At 43.2% G+C, this 13485-nt stretch overlaps 1 long non-coding RNA gene across 2 annotated transcripts in view; it reads right to left on the bottom strand.

Annotated features, from left to right (window-relative positions):
- Positions 1 to 1361: 1361 nt before the first annotated feature.
- Positions 1362 to 13485, bottom strand: part of LOC309792531 — a 40285-nt gene continuing 28161 nt past the window's right edge. Inside the window, exons 5-6 of one of the 2 annotated variants that reach the window (XR_014291724.1) lie at positions 2859 to 3048; positions 2272 to 2498 (exon numbers count right to left, since the gene is read on the bottom strand). This is a non-coding gene — a long non-coding RNA (uncharacterized lncRNA). The other variant, XR_014291723.1, reaches the window with a different exon arrangement.

Here is a 13485-nt window from a genome sequence, read left to right as displayed (position 1 = left end):
AGAAGAGGAAGGTCGCCGTCACCACGGAGGTGACCCTCTTCAAGAAGTACTTGCCCAGGCGAAGTACTCTGCGCAGGTGCAGCCACTGCGCGGCTGCGGACGTGGGAGCTGCTGGGGCACGTGGTGGGGGAGGGATGCTCCACACCAGGCAGGGTGGGTGGCTCGAGCCCGTGGCAGCACTGCAGCCCTGTGGTGCCCTGCCCGCTAAGATGCCATGTGAACCTGGTCATGTGAGTGTGTACCGCCCCTGATCTCAGACATGTGTACTCACTGCTGACCCGTCACGTGTGCCTGATGTCACACACACACACGTGCTCACCTGCTCACTGCAGGCCCGTCACATACACTTCATCACACGCCCACTCACTGCTGCCTGTCGCCCCCAGTCCACGGGGGTCGAGTCCCCTAAAGAGCTCGGGGTTGCCCTGCCGGACCTCATCAGCTGGTCCAGTGCTGCTGCTGCGAAGAGGAGCCTCACACGGGAGCTTCCCGGTGTCCTTCACACTCGGGTCCTGAGCCACACTCTCCTGCCCAGTCAGTTTCCAGGAGACCAGGCAGGCTCAGACCTCTTCGAGGGGCTGGCTTAGGTAAGGGGCTGGCTTGTTTCCTGGGCAACATTACTGTTACCTCAGACTGAAGCGGGATTGTGTACCCCCCAGGGAAAGGGACATCCATGTCCTGACCCCAGGGGCTCAGGACATGACCTCATTTGGAAGCAGGGCCTGGTCATGTAACTAGGTGAGACAGGGGCCCTAGGGTGGTCCCAGTCCTGTGTAACTGCGTGCTTATATGATGAGTGGAGGCACGGACATGGGGGAAGCCACGTGAAGATGAAGGCAGAGGTGGGAGGGATGCAGCTAGAAGCCCAGGGATGCCTGGAGCCCCAAGAAGCTGGAAGAAGCAGGAAGGACCCTCCCCTGGAGCCTCGGCACTTGCCAACTAGACAGTTAGTGTGAGTGGGCCTGAGCTGAAGGCAGCACCGTGGCCCCTGACCAGCCTGTCTTGCCCACGTGGCATGGTGGGGAGCAGCTCTCACGAGACGCTGATGAGCGAGTTGGTTTCCCATGAGACCGTAGGACGCTGGTCCTGTGAATGGGCAGGCCAATCTCACCCTTCCTCCTGGGCTCTGGTCACACAGGGCAACTGTGCATCGTGTGGGGCTGGGCTCTCAGCCTCTGCACAGGACCCCTTGGTGTTGGTTCAAAGTTCAGCTTACACCCCAAGAATGACAGAAGGTGAAATCCTCCTCAGCCGCGTGCGGTGCAGGCAGGGAGACACAGTTAATTATAGAGTTAAAAGCAGAGAGGGTCAGGGCGACTCAGCCATGGGAAAGGAGTGAAGCACTGACACAGGCTCTGATGTGGATGAACCTCGAAAACATGATGCTCAGTGAGAGAGGCCAGACAGAAAAAGACACTTAGTGGATTCCGCTTACATGAGACATCCAGAACAGGCAAGCCCACAGAGACAGAAAGTGGACTGGGGATGCCTGGGCTGTGGGAAATGAGGGGTGACCTCTAAAGAGTGGGGTTCTGGGGGGATGATGGAAATGTTGTCAAGTGCCTTGTGCTGGTGGCTGCACAACCCTGTGAGTATGCAAAACACAACTGAGCTGAATACTTAAAATGGGTTAACTAACTGTGTGGTAAAGAAATTCAACGTCAACAAAGATGTTATCAAAAGCAAAAACCTGGAGGCTTCCAGGCCCACCTCCAGATTGTGACCCCAGAGGTGCGGGGTCGGACAGGACCTGCGTGTCTGAAAGCCCCATGTGTCCAACCAGGTGGTCTGAGGTCACCTAGCGAAATTCTCCCTGTGGCATCAGAAGCGTGGGGCGCTAGTGTGGCCAGGCCTCAGGCAGAGAGGCTGGATTCTGTGGCCTTGCTGTCCTCTCTTAGGGAGTGTGGCATCGTCTCTGTAGAAGGAAGTGGGTCAGCTTGAAGCCCGGTTCCCTCTTCTGCACGTTTCTTCTTTTTCTCCCAGCGATGGTGCCGGCCGAGCTGTGCCAGAGCAGCCAAGGCAAAAGGGTCGTGCACAGAATGACTGAGAACTTTGACCAGGTGCTGTGGGCTCCTCAGAGGCAGTGACCCAGGACTGAGGCCCCAGAGCCTCCTTCTGAGTGTCGTGGCCCCGGTGCCCCTCTCACGGGAGTTGTTGTCAGGCTTGATGGTTGAAGCAGCCATGGTATCGCGATTTCACTGGTAGAAACTATTCCTTTTCTTCCTTGGGAGAAGTAGGTCTCCTTCTACTTTGGACGCCCTTCTTAATAAAGAATAATGATAAGCTGTAAGTACATATTAAGGATTAGGTTATATACATGTAAAGAATAATCATAAACATCAAGAAACAGAACATGGGGCTTCCCTGGTGGCGCAGTGGTTGAGAGTCCGCCTGCCGATGCAGGGGACACGGGTTCGTGCCCCGGTCCGGGAAGATCCCACATGCCATGGAGCGGCTGGGCCCGTGAGCCATGGCCGCGGAGCCTGCGCGTCTGGAGCCTGTGCTCCGCAACGGGAGAGGCCACAACAGTGAGAGGTCCGCGTACTGCAAAAAACAAAAAAAAGAAACAGAACATGATGAGTGGACACCCAGGAGTGCCCTTCCCTCGTCCCAGCCTCCTCCCCACTGTGTGGTAGCTGTTCTCCTGATTTTGCGTCAGTGACTTGTCCTCATAGTTTACACATAAGCACGCATCCCTAAACAATGCAGCCCAACTTTGCCTAGTTCCAAAGTCTGTAAGGGGGTGTACCGTGCTTGCTGCTTTATTGCTCGCTCTTGATGGCTCAGCATTGTGTCCATGAGATTCTTTCATCTTGTGAATATAGTTTTTTAAAAAATAATTTTTATAGTTTTACTACCTTTAAACAAAATGTACTCCATTACTGTGGAATATTCCTTCCTAGGAGCGTGCATGGTTCATTTCTGCATCTGCTTCTGATGGCCTTCAGGTTCTTTCAGGTTTGGCTCCTGTGGCTGCGGAGTCCATGACCATGTGTCCTGGTGCAGGGCTGAGGGGTTTGTGTTCAGCTGGGAGGAGCACTGTGGGTACTGCAGGGCAGGAAATAAAACCAGCCCTCAAAATGTCTTGAGGGAGGTAATGGCCAAAATTTGCAATATGTGGCACATACTTTAAGAAAACAAGTTGAAAAAGTAAGCTGTAATCACAGTTTGAAAAAAAAAAAGGAAATGCCTTAAAGCTCAATTTGAACGGATTATTAGACATGCAAATCCAACCACAAAGAGGTATCAGCTCACACCAGTCAGAATAACCATCAGCAAGAAAACAAGAAACACTGAATGCTGAAGGTGTTGTGGAGAAAAGCATACCCTCAAGTTTAAGAGGGATGTAACCTGGAAAGAGGCACGAATGAGTACAGAATGGAGCTGCTTTTAAAAGGTAAACATTGGGCTTCCCTGGTGGCGCAGTGGTTCAGAGTCCACCTGTCGATGCAGGGAATGCGGGTTCGTGCCCCGGTCCGGGAAGATCCCACATGCCGTGGAGCGGCGAGGCCCGTGAGCCATGGCCACTGAGCTCCGCAACGGGAGAGGGCACAAAAGTGAGAGGCCCGTGTACTGCAAAAAAATAAAAATAAAAAAGGTAAACATTGAGCTACCATATGATCCGGCAGGCCCATTCCTGGACCTATAACCTAAGAAGACAGAATTGGAAAGACACAGGCAGGCAAATCTGCACTGCAGCAGTATTACAATAGCCAAGACATGGAAGCAACCAAAAAGTCCACCAACAGATGGGTGGACAAAGAAGAACTGCTACATGTAGAGATGGAATATTAGCTAGTGAAAAAATGAAACAATGTCATTTGCAGCACCATAGATGAGTCTCGAAGTAATCACACACTTGTAGTAAGTCAGAAAGTGAAAGACACATATCCTGTGATATCACTTATAGGTGTTACCTACAAATTGATACCAATGAAGATATTTCCAGAGAAAGTCAATCACAGCTTCATTAAACAAACTTATGGTTCACCAAATGGAAAAGTGTGAGGACTGGATACATCACGATATTGGGCTCAACAGAGATATACAAACACATGTGAAATACATAATCTCCAAAGACCTATGGCATACCAAGAGAAGACTACTCAACATTGTGTCATAACCTACATGGGAAAAGGATCTGAAGAAGAATATATGTGTGTGTGTGTGTGTGTGTGTGTGTGTGTGTGTGTACTTTTACCTCATCTTGCACACCTAGAACAAACAGAACAGTGAAATCAAATTTGCTCTGTTAAAAAATAAAAATTAAATTAAGAAAACGAACAAGAATTAATGAGAGATAAATTTAAGGGGCGTTTTCCTGGCACATTCCATTCTAATTTACAACCTAGAACACGACTTCCAGAAACGCTCTTTTGCTCTAGCAACCAGATTTGGAATGGAGAAATGCTGCCGCCTTGTGGCCGTTTCCCAAAACAGCAGCTTTAAACCCAGCGCTAATGGTCACGTAATATTCAAAATAAATGCAGGCCTGTGAATGACACCTGCCGTCAAAAAAAATCCTGGCGTCATAAATCGACCAGAAAATTCAAAAGACGTCAACATTTCAAGAAGACAATTTCAAAAGGCATATTTCATGCACACTTTTCTTTTTTTTTTCTTGTTAAAAAAAACAGCCATGGAAAACTGCTCAACATCAGGAATTAATAAAGCCATGCAACAGAAACGTTCACCTCACAGCCAACAGAATGATGATCAGCAAAAAGTTTACAATAATTGCTGAAGGGGTTTCAGAGGACTGTGTACCCTCTGGATGCTGGGGGATGTAAACTGGTAATAGCCAGTAGTGAGAACAGAATGCATGTGCGTTTAAACGTAAAAATTGAGGTAGTATGTGATCTGGTAGGCCCTTTCATGGGACTATCACCTGAGCAGAGCAGAATCAGAAAGACACAGGCTGGCAATCATGCACTGCGGAACATTTACCATAGATAAGACTTGGAAGAAACCGAAAGGTCCATCAACAGAACAACGCACAAAGAATAAGAAGTCAACGTACACAATGGAATATTAGCCATGGAAAAGAATGAAACAGTGCTCATAGATGAGCCTAGAGATAATGACGGAACATGAGGTAACTCGGAAAGCAAAAGACACATATCCTAGGATATCACTTATAGGTGTTATATAACAACTGACACAAATGAACATATTCCCACAGAGAAAGACACTCACAGACGTAGCAAACAAACTATGCTTAGCTAAAAGGAAAGGTGGTGGGAATGGATAAATAAAGATTAGGTTTACCATATGTATACAAATACATATTAAATACATATAACAGAAAGACTGACCATATAGCAAGGGAGATCTACGGAACACTATGTAATAATTTACATGGGAAGAGGTACCATACATGAATAGATATATATATATATATAATGTGCAAATGAACCAGAGTGTGTAGGCCTTGGAGAAACAACATTCTAATCATTACCCCAATTAAAAAAACAAACAAGAAGTAATGAGACATAAACTTATGGGGGTTTTTCCTGGCACATTCCATTCAAATTTACAAGTTAGGAAAACGACTTCCAGAACGGCTCTGCTACCCTAGTAACCAGTTTTGGTAAAGGAGAAATGCTGCTGCCTTGTGGCCGTTTCCCACCACAGCAGCTTAAACCCAGTGCTAATGGTCATTAAATATTTGCAATCATTCCAGGCCTGTAAATGAAACCTGCCCTGAAAAAAATATCCTGGGGACCAAAATCCACCAGAACTTTCTGAAGGAGGGGAACCTTTCAACAAGAGACTTCAAGAGGTATATTGTACTCACACTTTTTTCTCTCTTTTTTTTTAACAGAAAAGAAAAAGGCCTGGAAAGATGATAAATTTCAGGAATTTTTAAAGACAGGCAAACCCAAATTACAAAAACCTATCAGCTCACACCAGTCAGAATGGCCACAGCAAAAATGCTGCAAACAATAAATGTGAAGGGATTGTGGAGAAATGCGTACCCTCAGTTATAAGAGGGACATGGTAAGAGCCACTAATGAAAACACAATGGAGGTGCTTTGAAAAGGGAAACATTGAGCTACCAGTGAATCAAGCATACCCACTGCTGGGCCTATCACGTGAGAAAATGAGAATCAAAAAGTCACAGGCTGGGAAACTTGCACTCCAGCAATATTTACCATAGTCAACACTTGGAAGCAATGAAAATATCCATCAACAGAGGACTGTACAAAGAACAAGTGGTCCGTGTACACAGTGGAATATTACTCCACTAAAAAATATAAATTCAATTTTAAAAACAAACACAAGTAAGGAGACATAAGCTTTTGGGGATTATCAGGGCACATTCCACTCTACTTTATAACTGAGGAACACCACTGGCAGGAAGGTCTGTTTCCCTAGGTAGCAGAGTGGGAAAAACAGAAATGCTGCTGCTCTCTGGCCGTTATCTGCAACAGCAGCTTTAAAATCTGTGCTGACGGTCACTTCATATGAACAAGTACTGCAGGGCAGGAAATAAAACCTGCCCTCAAAATGTCTTGAGGGAGGTAATGGCCAAAATTTACAATATGTGGCACATATTTTAAGAAAACAAGTTGAAAAAGTAAGCTGTAATCACAGTTTGAAAAAAAAAAGAACGTCTTAAAGCTCAATTTGAACGGATTATTAGACGTATGCAAATACAACCACTAAGAGGTATCAGCTCACACCAGTCAGAATAACCATCAGCAAGAAAACTACAAACACTGAATGCTGAAGGTGTTGTGGAGAAATGCATACCCTCAACTTTAACAGGGATGTAACCTGGAAAGATCTACTAATGAGAAGAGAATGGAGGTGCCTTTAAAAGGTAAACATTGAGCTACCAAATGATCCAGCAGGCCCATTCCTGGACCTATAACCTAAGAAGACAGAATTGGAAAGACACAGGCAGGCAAATATGCACTGCACAGTAATACAATAGCCAAGATATGGAAGCAACCAAAAAGTCCACCAACAGATGGGTGGGCAAAGAAGAACTGCTACATGTAGAGATGGAATATTACCTGGGGAAAAAATGAAACAATGTCATTTGTAGCCCATAGATGAGTCTCGAAGTAATCACGCTACTTGTAGTTAGTCAGAAAGTGAAAGACACCTTTCCTATGATATCACTTATAGGTGTTACCTAAAAATTGATACCAATGAAGATACTTCCACAGAGAAAGGCTATCACAGATTCATTAAACAAACTTATGGTACACCAAATGGAAGGTGTGAGGATTGGATACATTATGATATTGGGGTAAAACAGTGATATACAAAAACATGTGAAATACGTAATCACCAAAGAACTACGGCATACCAAGAGACTCTCAACATTGTGTCATAACCTACATGGGAAAGGGATCTGAAGAAGAATACATATATATATGTGTGTGTGTGTGTAAAAGAACCTCATCTTGCACACCTAGAACAAACAGAACAGTGTAATCAAACGTGCTCTGATAACAAATGAAAATTAAAGTAAAAACACGAAGAATAAGTGATGAGACATAAACTTAAGGGGCTTTTTTCTGACACATTCCGTTCTAATTTACAAGCTAGGAACACGACTTCCAGAAAAGCTCTGCTGCCCTAGTAACCAGATTTCGTAATGGAGAAACGCTGCCTCCTTGTGGCCGTTTCCCACAAGAGCAGCTTTAAACCCAGTGCTAAAGGTCACTAAATATTCTCAATAATTGCAGGCCTGTAAATAACACGTGCCCTCAAAAAAGATCCTGGGGTCGAAAATCGACTAAATAATTTAAAAACGGCAACCTTCCAAGAAGAAAATTTCAAGAGATATATACTACTCACACTATTTTTTTTTACATAGAAAATAAAAAGGTGTGGGAAAATGCTAAACATTAGGAATTACTAAGGACATGCAAATCCAAATTACAAAAACCTATCAGCTAACACAAGTCAGAATGGCCATCGGCAAAAATTGTGCAATGAATGCTGAAGGGGTTGTGGAGAAATGCGTACCCTCGGTGCTAAGTGGGACGTGGTAAGAGCCACTAATGAAAACACAATGGAGGTGCTTTGAAAAGGTAAACATTGAGCGCCCAGTCAATCAAGCATACCCACTGCTTTGCCTATCACCTGAGAAAATGAGAATGAAAAAGTCACAGGCTGGCAAACCTGTACTCCAGCAATATTTACCATAGCCAACACTTGGAAGCAACAAAAATGTCCATCTACAGAGGAATGCACAAAGAAGAAGTGGCCCATGTACACAATGGAATATTACTCCACTAAAAGGTATAAATTAAATTTTTTAAAAAACAAGCATAAGTAAGGCGACATCAGCTTTTGTGGGTTTATCCGGGCACATTCCGCTCTAATTTATAACAGAGCAACACCACTGTCAGGAAGGTCTGTTTCCCTAGTACCAGCATGTGGAATGTAGAAATGCTGCCACCCTCTGGCCGTTACCTGAAACAGCAGCGTTAAAACCTGTGCTAATCGTCACTTCATATGAAAAAGTACTGCACGGCTATAAGTGAAACCAGCCCTCAAAATGTCTTGTGGGAGGTAATGGCCAAAAAATTTCAAAATGTAGCACATACTTTAAGAAAAAATTTGAAGAAGTAAGTTGTAATCACAGTTTGAAAAAAAAAGGATATGCCTTAACGCTCAATTTCAACGGATTATTAGACGCATGTAAATCCAACCACAAAGAGGTATCAGCTCACACCAGTCAGAATAACCATCAGCATGAAAACTACAAACACGGAATGCTGAAGGTGTTGGGGAGAAATGCATACACTCAACTTTAAGTGGGCCGTAACCTGGAAAGAGCCACTAATGAGAACAAAATGGAGGTGCCTTTAAAAGGTAAATATTGAGCTACAATATGATCCAGCAGGCCCATTCCTGGAACTATAACCTAAGAAGACAGAATCGGAAAGACACAGGCTGGCATATCGGCATTGCAGCAGTATTACAATAGCCAATATATGGAAGCAACGAAAAAGTGCATCAACAGATGGGTGGACAAAGAAGAACTGGTACATGTACAGACGGAATATTAGCCAAGGAAAAATATGAAACAATGCAATTTGCAGCACCGTAGATGAGTGTAGAAGTAATCACATTACTTGTAGTAAGTCAGAAAGAGACACATATCCTATGATATCACATATAGTTGTTTTCTAAAAATGATACCAGTGAAGATATCTCCATAGAGGAAGGCAACCACAGATTCATTAAACAAACTTATGGTTCACCAAATGGAAAGGTGTGAGGATTGGATACATTATGATATTGGGGTTAATAGAGGTATAGAGACACATGTGAAATACGTAATCACCAAAGATCCACGGAATACCAAGAGAAGACTACTCAAGATTGTGTCATAACCTACATGGGGAAAGGATCCAAAGAAGAATACATGTATGTATATGTGTAAAAGAACCACATCATGCACACCTAGAAAAAACAAAACATTGTAATCAAATTTGTTGTGGTAAAAAATAAAAATTAAATCAAAAAAACTAATAAGAAGTATTGAGACATAAACTTAAGGGGCTTTTTCCTGGCACATTCCATTCTAATTTACAACCTAAATATTCACAATCATTGCAGGCCTGTAAATGACACCTGGCATCAAAAAAAAATCCTGGGGTCGAAAATCGACCAAAAAATTCAAAAGAGGGCCATCTACCAAGAAGAAAATTTCAAGAGGTATATTGTACTCAAACTTTTTTCTTTTTTTTTATAGAAAAGAAAAGGGTGTGGAAAAATGTTGAACATTAGGAATTATTAAAGACATGCAAATCCAAATTACAAAAACCTATCAGCTTACACCAGTCAGAACGGCCATTGGCCAAAATTGTTCAAACAATGAATGCTGAAGGGGTTTTCGAGAAATGCGTACTCTTGTTGCTAAGTGGGACATGGTAAGAGCCACTAATGGAAACACAATGGAGGTGCCTTGAAAAGGTAAACACTGAGCTACCATTCAATCAAGCATACCCAGTACTGGGGCTATCACCTGAGAAGATGAGAATCAAAAAGACACAGGTTGGCAATCCTGTACTCCAGCAATATTTACCATAGCCAACACTTGCAAGCAACGAAAATGTGCATTAACATAGGAATGCACAAAGAAGATGTGGTCATGTACACAATGGAATATTACTCCAATAAAACATAAAAATTAAATTTCAAAAACAAACATAAGTAAGGATACATAAGCTTTTGAGTGTTTATCCGGAAACATTCCACTCTAATGTATAACCCAGAACACCACTGGCAGGAAGGTCTGTTTCCCTAGTTACCAGAGTGGGGAACGTAGAAATGCTGCCGCCCTCTGGCCGTGAACTGCCACAGCAGCTTTAAAACCTGTGCTAATGGTCACTTCATATGCACACGTATTTCAGGGCTGTAAATGAAACCTGCCCTCAAAATGTCTTGACGCACGTAAAGGGCAAAAATTTCAAAATGTGGCACATACTTTAAGAAAAGAAGTTGAACAGATAAGCTGTACTCAGAGTTTGAAAAATAAAGACATTCCTGAAAGCTCATTTCAAAGTATTATGAGACACATTCAAATCCAACCACAAAGAGGTATCAGCTCGCACCCCTCAGAATAACCATCAGCAAAAAAACCTACAAACAATAAATGCTGAAGGGGTTGTGGAGAAATGCATACCCTCAATTTGAAGTGGGACGTAACCTGGTAAGAGCCACTAATGGGAACAGAATGGAGGTGCCTTTAAAAGGTTAACATTGAGCTACCATAAGATTCAGCAGGCCAACTCCTGGGCCTATAACCTAAGAAGACAGAATTGGGAAAACACCGGCAGGCAAATCTGTGTTGCACAGTATTACAATAGCCAAGACATAGAAGCAACCAAAAAGTCCATCAACAATTGAGTGGACAAAGAAGAACTGGTACCTGTTCAAATGGAATATTAGCCAAGGAAAAAAATGAAACAATGCCATTTGCAGCACCCAAGGTGAGTCTAGAGGTAATCACGCAACTTGTGGTAAGACAGAAAATGAAAGACACATATCATATGATATCACCTATAGGTGTTAGCTAAAAACTGATACCAATAAAGATATTTCTACAGCAAAAGGCAAACACAGATTCATTAAACAAACTTATGGTTCAACAAATGGAGAGGTGTGAGGATTGGATACATTAGGATATTGGAGTTAACAGAGATATACAAACACATGTGGAATATATAATCACCAAAGACTTACGGAATACCAAGAGAAGACTACTCAATATTGTGTCATAACCTACATGGAAAAAGTATCCGAAGAAGAATAGATATATGTATATGTGTAAAAGAACCACATCACGCATAGCTAGAACAAATAAAACATTGTAATCAAATTCGTTGTGATAAAAAATAAAAATTGAATTAAAAAAACGAACAAGAAGTAAAGAGACATAAACTTAAGGGGCTTTTTCGTGACACATTCCATTCTAATTTACAGCCTAGGAAAACGACTTCCATAAACGCTCTGCTGCCCTAGCAACCAGATTTGGGAATGGAGAAATGCTGCCGCCTTTTGGCCGTTTCCCACAGCAGCAGCTTTAAACCCAGCGCTAATGGTCACGTAATATTCAAAATAATTGCAGGCCTGTAAATGACACCTGCCATCAAAAAAAAAATCCTGGCGTCATAAATCAATCAGAAAATTCAAAAGACGTCAACATTTCAAGAAGACAATTTCAACAGGCATATTTTACGCACACTTTGTCTCTTTTCTTTTTCTGTTTGTATAAAATAAAAAAGAGGCATGGAAAAATGCTCAACATCAGGAATTAATAAAGCCATGCAAATCGAATCTACAGAAAGGTTCACCTCACAGCCATCAGAATGATCATCAGCAAAAAGTTTACAAAGAATAAATGCTGAAGGGGTTTCAGAGAACTGTGTACCCTCTGGCTGCTGGGGGATGTGAACTGGTAATAGCCAGTAGTGAGAAGAAAATGGATGTCCGTTTAAACGTAAAAATTGACGTAGAATGTGATCTGGTAGGCCCTTTGATGGGCCTATCACCTGAGAGAGCAGAAACAAAAAGACACTGGGTGGCAGTACTGCACTGCACAAACATTTCCAATAGCCAGGAATTGGCAAAAAACAAAATGTCCATCAACAGAACAACGCACAAAGAAGAAGAGGTCCATGTACATAATGGAGTATTAGCCATGGAAAAGAATGAAACAGGGCTTACCTGGTGGCGCAGTGGTTGAGAATCTGCCTGCTAATGCAGGGCACATGGGTTCGAGCCCTGGTCTTGGAGGATCCCACATGCCATGGAGCAACTAGGCCCGTGAGCCACAACTACTGAGCCTGCACGTCTGGAGCCTGTGCTCCTCAACAAGAGAGGCCGCAATAGTGAGAGGCCCACACACTGCAATGAAGAGTGGCCCCCGCTTGCCACAACTAGAGAAAGTCCTCACACAGAAACGAAGACCCAACACAGCAAAAATAAATTAATAAACTCCTACCCCCAACATCTTCTTTAAAAAAAAAAGAAAGGAAACGAATGAAACAGTGCGTTTGCACCACCATAGACAGAAATTAAGATCATCACCCAACTTGAAGTAAGAAAGAAACCAAGACTGATAATCCTATGACATCACTTCTAGGTGTTACCTAAAAATTGATACCCAAGAACTTATTTCCAAGAGAAGGACAGGCATGGATTCAGGAAACAAAATTATGTTTAACCAAATGGAAAGGTGTACGGAATGGATGAATTAGGATGTGGGAGTTAACAGACATGTACTAATACATATGAAATATATAATCACAAAATACCTATGGAATACCAAGAGAGGTCTACTCAACATTCTGTAATAACCTACATGGGAAAGCACCAAAGATGAATAGATAGATACATAGACATAAAAAACTGGATACTGTACACATCGAACAAGCACAACATTTTTATCTAATTTGCTCTGATAATAAATAAAAAAATTAAATTTAAAAAACAAACAAGAAGGAGATATAAGCTCTTGGGGATTTGCCCTGGCACATTCTACTCTAATTTTCAGCCTACTAACACGATTTCCAGGAAGACTCTGTTGCCCAAAAACCCAGGGTTCGAAATGTAGAAATGCTGCCAACTTGTGGCCGTTACCAGCAAGACGAGCTTTAACCCCACAGCTAATGGTCACTTAACATTCACAAGGACTCAGGGCTGTAAAGGCACTTGCCCTAAAAAAATATCCTGAGCTAGGGAATGGCCAAAAAAATTCAAAACAGGCAGGCTTCCCTGGTGGCGCAGTGGTTGAGAATCTGCCTGCTAATGCAGGGGACACGGGTTCGAGCCCTGGTCTGGGAAGATCCCACGTGCTGTGGAGCAGCTGGGCCCGTGAGCCACAACTACTGAGCCTGTGCGTCTGGAGCCTGTGCTCCGCAACAAGAGAGGCCGCGACAGTGAGAGGCCTGTGCACCGCGATGAAGAGTGGCCCCTGCTTGCCACAACTAGAGAAAGACCTTGCACAGA

This window comes from Mesoplodon mirus (genome assembly GCF_964341445.2).
Source record: "Mesoplodon mirus genome assembly, chromosome: 17".
Lineage (NCBI taxonomy): Eukaryota > Metazoa > Chordata > Mammalia > Artiodactyla > Ziphiidae > Mesoplodon > Mesoplodon mirus.
This window is presented reverse-complemented; position numbering and strand designations above follow the sequence as displayed.